Here is an 11,886-nt window from a genome sequence, read left to right on the forward strand (position 1 = left end):
CAGTGGCTTGAGCACAGTAGCTGGTGCACAGTGGCTGGTGCACTGTATTGGCACACAGTGGCTGGCCTACAGCAGCTGGTGCATAGTGTTGGCACACAGCAGCTGATACACAGAGGCTTGTGCACAGTGGCTGGCACACAGTGGCTACAATACAATGGCTGGCACACAGAGGCTTGCACACAGTAGCTGGAATACAGTGGCTGGCACATAGTGGCTGAGACCAGAGACTTGTGCACAGTAGGTGGCGCAAAGTGGCTGGTGCACAGTGGTGGCGCACAGAGGCTGGTGCACAGGAGTGGTACACAATTGCTGGCACATCGTGGCTGGCGCACAGTAGCTGGTGCGCAGTGGTTGGCACGCAGATTTGTTGCACACTGTTTGGAGAACAGTTGCTGGCACACAGTGGCTGGTGCACAGTGGGTGGAATACTGTGGCTGGCGCACAGTGGCTGGTGCTCTGTGGTGGCACACAGAGGCTGGCGCACAGGAGTGCTGCACAGTGGCTTGAGCACAGTGGCTGGCGCAAAGTGGCTGGCGCACAGTGGTAGAGCACAGTGGCTGTTGTACAGTGGCTGGTGCACAGTGGCTGGCACACAGTGCCTGGAGAACGGAGTCTGGTACACTGTGGTGGCTACCCGGCGCTGTTGCGCAATGGTTGGCGCATGGTGGTGGTGTACACAGGCTGGCGCACAGGAGTGGCGCACAGTGGCTGGCGCACAGCGCTGGAATACAGTGGCTAGCGCACAGTGCCTGGAGAATAATGGCTGGGACACTGTATTTTCACAAAGTGGCTATTGCACCGTGGGTTCCAAAAAGTGGCTGGCGCATAGAGGCTGGCACACAGTTCCTGGAATAGAGTTGCTGGCGCACAGTGGGTTCCACAAAGTGGCTGGCATACAGTGGCTGGCGCAGAGTCGCTGACACAATCACAGGCGCCCTGTGGTGGTGCACAGTGGCTGGCTCAGTATTGTCACACAGTGGCTGGCACAGTATCACACAGTGGCTGGAGCACTGTGGCTTCCGCAAAGTGGCTGGCGCATAGTGGCTGGCGCATATTGGCTGGCACAATGGCAGTCGCACTGTGGAGGTGCACAGTGGCTGGCAACAGTGGTGGCAAACATTTGCTCGTGCACAGATGCTGGTGCACAGTTGCTGGATCCCAGAGGTTGATGCACAATGGGTGACACACAGTATTGTCGCAAAGTGGCTGACACACAGTTGGTGGCACAAAGAGGCTGGCATACAGTAGTGGCGCATAGTGGTTGGCGCACTGCGGCTAGCGCATAGTGGCTGGCTCACCGTTGCTGGAATACAGTGGCTGGCGCACAGTGGCACGAATACAGGGGCTGGCACATAGTGGCTGGCGCACATTGGCTGGCCCACTGTGATGGAGCACAGTGGCTTGCACACAGTGGTTGGCGTACAGTGGCTGGAATACAGTGGCTGGCATGTAATGGCTGGAATACAGTGACTGGTGCACAGTGGCTGGTGCACAATGGCTGACATACAGTATTGTCATACAGTGGCTGGCACACATTGGGGGCCACAAAGTGGCTGGCACAAACTTGCTGGCACACAGTGGTGGTGCACAGTGGCTGGCGCACAGTGCCTGGAACAGAGAGCCTAGCACACTGTGGTGGCGCACCATGGCTGGTTCAAAGTGGCTGGTGCACACTGGTGGTGCACAGAGGCTGGTGCACAGGAGTGGTGCACAATGGCTGGCACAAAGTGTCTGCAATAAAGTGGCTGGCGCACAGTGTCTGGAATACAGTAGCTAGTGAACAGTGGCTGGCGCACAGCATTTCGCACAGTGCATGGTGCACAGTGGGTGGCACAAAGAGGCTGGCGCACAGTGGTGGAGCACAGTTGCTGGCACACAATGGCTGGCGCACAGTATTGTCACCCAGTGGCTGGAGCACAGTTTGTGGCACAAAGTGGCTGGTGCACAGTAGCTGGAATACAGTGGCTTGCACACAGAGGTGGGGCCAAGTGTGTGGCGCTAAATGGCTGGTGTACAGTGGTGGCTCACATTGGCTGGTGTACAGTGGCTGGAATGCAGTGGCTAGTGCACAGTGCCTGGAGTATAATAGCTGGCGAACAGTATTGTCACACAGTGGCTGGCGCACCATGGGTTACACAAAGTGGCTGGCGCATAGAGGCTGGCGCACAGTTGCTGGGAATAGAGTGGCTGGCGCACAGTGGCTGGTGCAATGGCAGGCGCACTGTGGTGGCGCACAGAGGCTGGTGCACAGTTGCTGGAGCCCAGAGGCTGGGGCACAGTGGCTGGCACACAGTGGTGTCCACATAGGCTCGTGCAAATGTGAGCCACCACTGTACACCAGCCATTTAGCGCACAGTGGCTGCAGCACAGTGCTTGGCACAAAGTTGCTGGTGCACAGCGGCTGGTGCACAGAGGCTTGTGCACAGTGGCTGGCACACAGTGGCTACAATACAGTGGCTGGCGCACAGATGCTTAGGCACAGTGGCTGGAATACAGTGGCTGGCACATAATGACGAATACAGTGGCTGGTGCACAGTGGCTGGTGCACAATGGCTGACACACAGTATGGTTGTACAGTGGGTGGTGCACAGTGGTGATGCACAGGAGTGCCGCACAGTGGCTTGAGCACAGTGGCTGGCACAAAGTGGTAGCGCACAGTGGCTGGCGTACAGTGGCCAGTTCACAGTGGCTGGCACTCAGTGCCTGGAGAATGGAGTCTGGTGTACTGTGGTGGTGACATGGCGCTGTTGCACAGTGGTTGGCGCACAGTGGTGGTGCACACAGGCTGGCTCACAGGAGTGGTGCACAGTGGCTGGCGCACAGTGGCTGGAGCACAGAGGGTGATGCTCAGTGGCTAGCGAACTATGGCGGCACACATAGGTTGGCATACTGTGGCTGCAATACAGTGGCTGGCACACAGTGGTGGCGCACAGTGGCTGGCACAGAGTGACTCGCGCACTGTGGTGGCACACAGTTGCTAGCCCAGAGAGGCTGGTGCTCAGAGGCTGGTGCACAGCAGCTGGTGCATAATGGTGGCGCAAAGAGGCTGGTGCACAGTAGTGGCACACTGTTGCTACAGCACAGTGGCTGGCGCAAAGTGGCTGGTGCACAGTGTGGTGCATAGGGGTTGGCTTACAGTGGCTGTCGCAAAAAGGCTGGTGCACAGAGGGGGCACACTGTGGCTGGCACATAGTGGCTGCAATACACTAGCTGGCGTCCAATGGCTGGCGCACAGTGTTGGCACACAGTGGCTGATGTACAATGTGTGGCACACAGTGGTTGGCGCACAGTGTCTTTCACACAGTGGCTGGAGCAAAGATGCTTGCACACACTGGCTGGTGCACAGTGGCTGGCGCACAGTGGCTGGTGCACAGTGGTTGGAGCACAGAGGGTGACGCTCAGTGGCTAGCGAACTATGGTGGCACACAGAGGCGGGCGTACTGTGGCTGCAATTCAGTGGCTGGCGCACAGAGGCTGGGGCACAGTGGCTGAAATACAGTGACTGGTGCACAGTGGTGGCGCACAGTGACTGGCGCAGAGTGGCTCGCGCACTGTGGCTGGCACACAGTGGCTGGCGCACAGTGGTTGGAGCCCAGAGGGTGTCGCTCAGTGGCTCGCAAACTATGTCGGCACACATAGGCTGGTGTACTGTGGCTGCAATACAGTGGCTGGTGCCCAGAGGCTGGGCCACACAGTGGCTGAAATACAGTGGCTGGCACACAGTGGCTGCAATACACTAGCTGGCTTCTAATGGTTGGCACACAGTGGCTGCAATACAGTGGCTGGTGCACAGTGGGTGGCACAAAGTGGCTGGCACACAGTGGGATGCACAAAATGGCTGGCGCACATTGTTTGGTGCACAGTGCCTGGAGAATAGAGTCTAGTGCACTGTGGTGGCGCACCGTGGCTGTCTCACAGTGGCTGGTGCACAGTGTTTGCAATACAGCGGGTGACATACAGAGCTGTTGCACAGAGGCTGGAATACAATGGCTGGTGCACAGTGGCTGGAACAAAGTGGCTGGTGCAAAATGGCTGCGATACAGTGGCTGGTACACAGTGGCTGGAATACAGTGGCTGGCGCACAGTGGCTGGAGCACAGGGTCTACCGAACTGTGGTGGTACACCGTGGCTAGCGCACAGTGGCTGGCCCACAGTGGTGTCACACAGAGGCTAGCGCACAGGAATGACGCACAATGGCTGGTGCACAATGGCTGCAATACAGTGGCTGGTGCACAATGGCTGGAATACAGTGGCTGGCGCACAGTGGGTGGCACAAAGTGCCTGGCGTACAGTGGCTGGCGCACAGTGGCTGGTGCACAAAGTCTGGAGCACAGTGGCTGGAGCCCAGAGGCTGGCGCACAGTGGGGGTTCACAGTGGCTGGCGCACAGTGGATGCAATACAGTGGCTGGTGCAAAGTGGCTGGCGCACAGTATTTTCACACAGTGGCTTGTGCACAAAGTGGCTAGTGGTGCACAATGGCTAGTGCACAATGGCTAATGCACAGTGGCTGCAATACAGTGGGTGGCACAAAGTGGCTGGCGCACAGTGGTGGCACACAGAGGCTGGTGCACAGAGGTTGGCGCACAGTGGCTGATCCCCGGAGGATGGAGCACAGTAGGGGCGCACAGTGGCTGGTGCACAGTGGTTGCAATACAGGAGCTGGCATCCAGATTGTGGTGCACAGCGCTGCAATATAGTGCCTCGTGCACACTGGCGCACAGTGGCTGGCGTACAGTGGCTCCAATACAGTGGCTGGCACACAGAGTGTGGCGTACAATTGATAGAATACGGTACTGGCGCACAGTGGCTGGAATACAGTGGCTGGCGTACAGTGGCAGGCGCACAGATGCTGACACACAGGAGTGGTGCACAGTGGCCGCCGCACAGTGGCTGCAATACAGTGGCTGGCGCACAGTGGCTGGCGCACAGTGGCTGGCGCATAGTTGCTGGCCAAAAATGGCTGGCGCATAGTGGTGGCACACAGTTTCTGGTGCACAGAGGATGGCATACATTAGGGGCGCACAATGGCTGGTGCACAGTGTCTGCTATACAGTAGGTGACATCCAGAGGCTGGTGCACAGGGGCTGCAATAGAGTGTCTGGTACACAGTATCTGGCTCACAGAGGCTGGCGCAGAGGGAGCAAAAATTCATATAAGACAATGTCTTATTTTCAGGGGAACCGAGTAACTCAGGAGGGGCGGGTCAGTGCTCCCAGAGTGAAAAGTGATTTTCAGGGATTTGGCACAGCTCTCTCCAAGATTTCAAAGCCCATAGACTGGGACAAGGGTGTTGCAGGACACTGCATTGTAATATGCCCTGTGGTGCGGGTGGTGGGTCCTCCATGTCTCGGGGAAGCCCATGACTGTCCAAAAGGGGTTGCTGGTCTCCCAATGCTTGTGGCCATGGGCCCTTGGTGGGAGGCAACCTGAAAGAAGGCCATCTGCAATGGGGCTTTTAGGTACGGAACAACACTTCCAGAGGTGAGTCGCAGGCCCCTGTGTGTGAGGACCAGGGCAGCCTGGCTAGTGATGCTCGCTCATTGGTCCAATGCATGAGGGGTCAGGGTTTCTGGAATAAGTGGGTGGGGCCAGGCCCAGAGCTGAACGCAGTCAAATCAATGAGGGGGCAGGGCCAGGTGAACAGCTGAAGGCAGTCATGTCAACAAGAGGGCGGGACCAGGTGAAGAGCAGGCAATTTTGATCTAAGCAAAAGAAAGGCTGGTAGCCAGGGACACGAGGAGGAGCATGGGGGCAATGCCTGCTGCTGGTAGTCTGGCTAGCTGCCAGCATCAGGGACTGGGGTTTTGGGAGGCTGGCTACATGATCTGCCAGAAGCTGTCAAGCCAAAAATGTATTGGGGCCAGTGTAAACACCCAGAAATGGTCCAGTGGATAAGGCCATGGGCCCTGTGATTGAGGATTGGGGTCCCCAGAGGTGCAAAAGTCCCATCTTCCCATAGTCCAGACTGGCGGCCAGCAAGAAGGTCCCTTGTCTTCAGGGAAGGGCTGACAAAGCAGTGACAAAATAACGATACTTGAACCTCTTATTGAATAATTTTGCATCAGTATGGCATGACCCCATAAACTTTGTAGGGGTGTCGAACTCAATCAGAGAAGGGGCCAAAATCTAAAATCCAGGCTAAATCGTGGGCCGCATGGTTTACTGAACAGTCATAAACTGACAATGTCATAAACTGACAGCGGAGTGCAGTGATGACAGCGCGGTGCGGGCCACATTGCAAGGCCTGGCGGGCTGGATTTGGCCCACGGGCCTTGTGTTTGACACATGTGCCATAAAGTCTTAAATAGGGAAACTTATAAGTTTATCTGCCAGTGCTGAAAAGATATTAGTAATGCTGAGATAGGCAATGGAGCTTACAATTATTTAAAAGACAGCGACGAATAATGTTTTAACTTAAATAATTGATTGTGAATAAATGTGAGTGCACATTTTTCCTGAAAACAGGCTGAAATCCATACCATTGTATTATTCCCATGCTTCACTCTGTCAACTGCTCCCTCTGATTAAAAGATGTTAAAAAACAACACCAACAAAAAAAAAAAAAACCCTGACTGGTATGCATAAGTGGGAAGAGTACCAGCCTTGGCCCTGCAGGATTTGTTTGCAGGACTGGACCAGGGCATGCCCCTGGGTTGCAGGGTCCCTTCCTGGACCAGGTTGAGAGTTGTACATGAGAAAAAATTCAAGGTATTTCTCTCCCCTTGATGTGCCTCTATCTCATTCCCACTCCCTCCATTCCACTCCCCAAGGGCAATTGGAGAAAATATCATCAGGTGAGGAACAACAAAAAGAGAAATGTAGAATTTTGTTTCTTTAATAAGGAAGATAAATGAGTGTGATCCCTCATCCCTGAAAGCATGTACTGTTCCAAATGAGCTATAAGAAAAGAACACAAGATCTCCAAGATAATACACCATACTGCATATAGTACTTTTTTTGGCAACTGGAAGTGAACTTAGAGTAACACAAGGCAGCAATTAAATCCAATCCTATCTCCCACACACAGTATATCCAGACATTTACCATAGTTCTCACATAAACAGCCTTATGAGCTAAAGGCAATTTGACTCAGTGGATAGAGGATTGGCCTGCAGACTTAAGAGTCCCTGGTTCAATTCCTCCAGTCAAGGGCACATAACTTGGTTGAGGGCACATACATTAGTTGAGGGCACATCCCAAGTAAGAAGTTTTCAGGAGGCAGCTGATTGATGTTTCTAACTTTCTATCCCTTCCTCTTCCTCTCTGTAAAAAAAATCAATAATGTATAAAAAATAAAAACCATCCTTAAAAGCCTGTAGTTCGACATTCAGAATAATCTCTATCAGGACTGCTGCCACAGCCATCACAATTTCAGAATTTACTACAGTAAAAATAATGAATTAACTGTGTCCATGTTAACAGCTGTAGCAATGTATTGGATAAAAGAGGGAAACATTTTTATTTTTTTTAACTTTTTGTTTTTTACAATTTTTAATGGATTAAAGTATCACATGTATATCTTCCTATTGTCCCCCCCATCCCACTTACATGCATGCCCTCACCACCTCCCCCAGTGTCTTCCATCCATTGGTTATGCTTATTTGCATACATACAAGTCCTTAGATTGATTTCTTACCTCACACCCCCTCCCAAACCTTCCTGCTGTAATTTGACAGAAAGAGGGGGACACTTTCAAACACCCTTGTCTTCAATAGCAGCGCACATCTCTAGAACCTGCAATGCCATGGTCATGGTGTGTCTCCTACTTGGATGGTGGTACATAAGGCTTGCTGAATCACAAACCTGGATCATCTGTGCTGGAACAACAAGGAAATAAAGCAGAAGTATTTTGCAATCACCTTCTAAGATATGGAACATGTACACACCCTGACTATAAAAATAGGAAAATGGAAATGGACAGAAGGCTTCAAGAGTCATTTCTCCAAAGAAGATGCACAAACAGTTAACAAGCTCATGAAAAGATGATCAACATAATGGGTCATTAGTGAAATGCCAATCCAAACCAAAATGAGATGCTACTTTATTCCTAATTAGACTCCAATGTGTCTTTGTTGGTATTTTGGAAAATCTGGAATCGTGTACACAAACAACAGAAAGGTGACAAGGTGCTAACTGCTGTGGAAAACAATGGAAATTCCTTCAACAAACATTTATCACAGGATCATAATAAAACTCAGTTTTCCACTCTAAGTTATGCACCAAAATCACTGGAAACTTCTACTGAAATACCAGTCCAAGAATGCTCACAGCAGTCCTCTGGTGGAAATGACCCCAACAGATGAAGAGATAAATGAGCTGAGTGCACTAGAGTTGCAATGAAATATTTAATCATAAATGTGGCTGAGGACTGATTACTGCCACGTGGATGACCCTTGGAAACATTTATGCTAACTGAAACGAGCCAGACACAAAATGCCCTGTCCTGTTTCATTCCCATACTATGATCTGTGGGAAATAGGCACATCAATAGAGACAGAATACTGGTTGTTGTTTAATAGAAGCTGCTGGATCGGGGATGAGAATGATAGTGCAGAGCTCTTATTTAGGGGCAATAAAGATGTTTTGGACCTACACAGATGTGGCCGTGGCATAAGACTCTGAATAAACTGCATGCTACTTACTTGCTCAGTATTAAATAGTTAATATGATGATGGATGAATTTCACCTCAACTACAAACAGTATCTAGTATACATTAGGTGACCTTATGTTTTGTTGCCCATTATCTATAACTAGTACTGAAATCATCATCTCTAGGAGAGACATGGTAATTTCTCCTGAAAGGGATTGGCTGTTTGCACAGAGCACCTACATAATTCTGTCTACCATGTGACAGTGGTCCTGAAAATGAAAAACACTTACGAGAAGATATCTCAATGGAGAGCAATGTTTTAAGGAAATGTAAAAATTCAAAACACCAATTAATTTTCTCTTTTCACGACAATGTTTAAATTCACTCTAAGGCTCCATTTGGGCTCATGGTTATATGTGCTGTAAAATGTTACTCTGGAATGTATTATTTTCTGACATCTGTCATCCATGTATATCATCCTTAATTTCTTAAATTACCATCAGTGGAAATAACCTGTCCACTTCTGAACAAAGTGCAAGCAATTTTCAATATGCCCACATACATATTTATCAGTGCCTACCTATAGCTTGACAAGCATCTGTCAGCTTTTCCTCTTCTCTACTTTGCACTCTTTCTCACATCAGTTGTCAACATTTCTGTAAAGCTTCTTCATTTTTAACGGTTTTTTTTTTTTGTTCTCAATATATTTTATTGATTTTCTACAGAGAGGAAGGGAGAGGGACAGACAACCAGAAACATCGATGAAAGAGAAACATCGACTAGCAGCCTCCTGCACACTCCCCACCTGGTATGTGCCCTCAACCAATGTACATGCCCCTGACCGGAATCGAACCTGGGACCCTTCAGTACTCAGACCAATGCTCTATCCACTGAGCCAAACCAGTTTTGGCTGCGTAAAGCTTCTTAATCTTAATGTTATACTCACTGCTCCATGCTCTTTCCCTAAGAACTAATAATTCTTTTGCTATACAATTATTGAATTGTTAAAACACTTTCAATTGCTCCCAGAAGCCCACAATGTTGAGCCATGTTATGTCCATTTAATTTGAAAAGAAACTTTCTCTCTTCCCTTACAACTGCATTTTGGACTAAGAAAAAGCTACATGCTCTTGTGCTCTTGAATATGTTTATATATATATATATATATATATATATATATATATATATATATATATATATATTCACTATATCCTATTAAATTAAAGAGTAATATGCAAATTAACCATCACTCTGCTACACCCACAATAGATGCCCACAAGCCGCACACAACAGCCAATCAGGAGCAAATATGCAAATAAATCCAACCAAGATGTCTGAGGCCAGAGAGAGGAGGGAGGCTTGGGTTTTCCCGGTGATGGAGGAAGCCAAGCTTTTTGCCTTCCCTTGCTGTCCCAAGCCTAGACTTAAGTCTACAAAGTTTCCATGATAGAAGGTAAGTAAATCTCAACAGAAATGGCTGCAGCCATGGAGTGAGCAGAAGGTTTGGTTCTGCAACAAGTTATGAAGTTTCAATTGTAGAAGATAAATAAACCCCAGATACCAGTGCCTCTAATTGGGTCGCTTAAGGGCATGGCTGGCCTGAAAACCACCAGAGGCCCCTCGTCCAGGCTGCTCCATTCCCCAAGGGAACCCCCACCCTGATCCAGGACACCCTTTAGAGCATACCAGCTGGCCCCCACCCAAGCACCAGGCCTCTATCCTATCTAATAAAAGGATAACATGCAGATTGACCCTCACTCCAATATACAATATGTCTACTCCCATGTGATAAAAGATTCTTCTACCATGTGGACACAAGATGGCCACCACAAGATGGCCAGCAGGTGTGGACAGTTGGAAGGGATCAGGCCTACAAGGAAGGGCAGTTAGCAATGACCAGGCCTGCAGGGTAGGACACTTATGGGTGACCAGGCCAGCAGGGGAGGGTAGTTAGGGAAAATAGGCTGGCAGTGAGTGGTTAAGCAGTAATCATCCTGGCAGGCAGAAGCAGTTGGAGCAATCAGGAAGGTAAGCAATTGAACAGTTGGGAGTCAGCAGTCCTGCATTGTGAGAGGGATGTCTCACTGTCCGGTGAGATGTGGCCTACACAGGTAGTCTGACTTCCCTCAAGCGGTCCCAGATTGGAGAGGTTGTAGGCTTGGCTGAGAGTCACCCCCTGTGGACAAATTTTGTGCACCTGTCCCCTAACCTACACTAATTAAAAGAGAAAAATACTAATTGATTGTACCTTCGCTATGCCCACAGCCAATAGAAAGTGATATGTAAATTAAGCCAACAAAGATAGAGGGTAAATTTGCATATTCCAGAGGGGCAGGATGCTCCTAATGCTGCCAGCAGGAATCAGGCCACCATCAGGTTCCAGCAGGCCAGGTGGACAATGCCTGACATCTTGTGATGAGCTCAGAAGCAAGCAGGTTGAGGTGGGCAGAGCACCTGACTCCACCCATGGGGTCCAGGTAGCCATTGGGGTTGGGCAGGCCTGGTGGCAGCGCCTGATGCCACCTGCTGGGTTGAGGTTTTGATAGGTAAATGGGGCAGTGGGGTGGGGTAGCGCTGGACACCACCCACTGTGTCCATGCCATCAAAGTTGGGTAGATCTGTTGGACAGCACCTGACTCCACATGTGGTGTCCAAGAAGGCCAGGCAGGCAGCACCTGATTCTTCCTGAGTTCCAGGCCGCCACTGGGGACCTGGCAGGCAGGGCGGGTTGCATCTGATGCCACCCATGGTGTCCAGTCTACCATGGGACACCAGGCAGGCCATGCGGGCAGCTCCTGATGCAGCCTCCGGTGGCCATGCTGCCATCAGGGAACAGGCATGCTGGCCGTGCAGTGCTTGATGCAGCCTGCTGTGTCCAAGCAGCCTGGGGACCCTGGTAGGCTGGGGTGACCAGATATCACTGTTTGCCCTGGGCCGCCTGCGGACACCAGTAGAGCAGGCCAGGGTTGAACATTTTAATGAAAATGGGATGCCTGTGTCTCGGCCCAGTGCACCGATCTCTGGCCAGGAGAGGGCCGTGGGCAGTTAGCAGGCACCAGGGCTTGGAAGGGACTGAGAGCAAATTGCAAGCATGCTAACAGGAAGAGTTGCTGAACCATGATGATGCAGAGGGCTGGCTGATGGAGGCATGCAAAACGTTCAGATGAAATGGCTCTGCCTGACGTTGAGCTTGAAAAGCACACCAACAGCCTGATGGACTAAATCACCTTTCTGAAGAAGGTGCATGAAGAGGAGATCACTGAGCTGTATTTGCACATCCAGTATGCTCAGATC

The sequence above is a fragment of the Pipistrellus hanaki genome (assembly GCF_964339955.1).
Source record: "Pipistrellus hanaki genome assembly, chromosome: Y".
Lineage (NCBI taxonomy): Eukaryota > Metazoa > Chordata > Mammalia > Chiroptera > Vespertilionidae > Pipistrellus > Pipistrellus hanaki.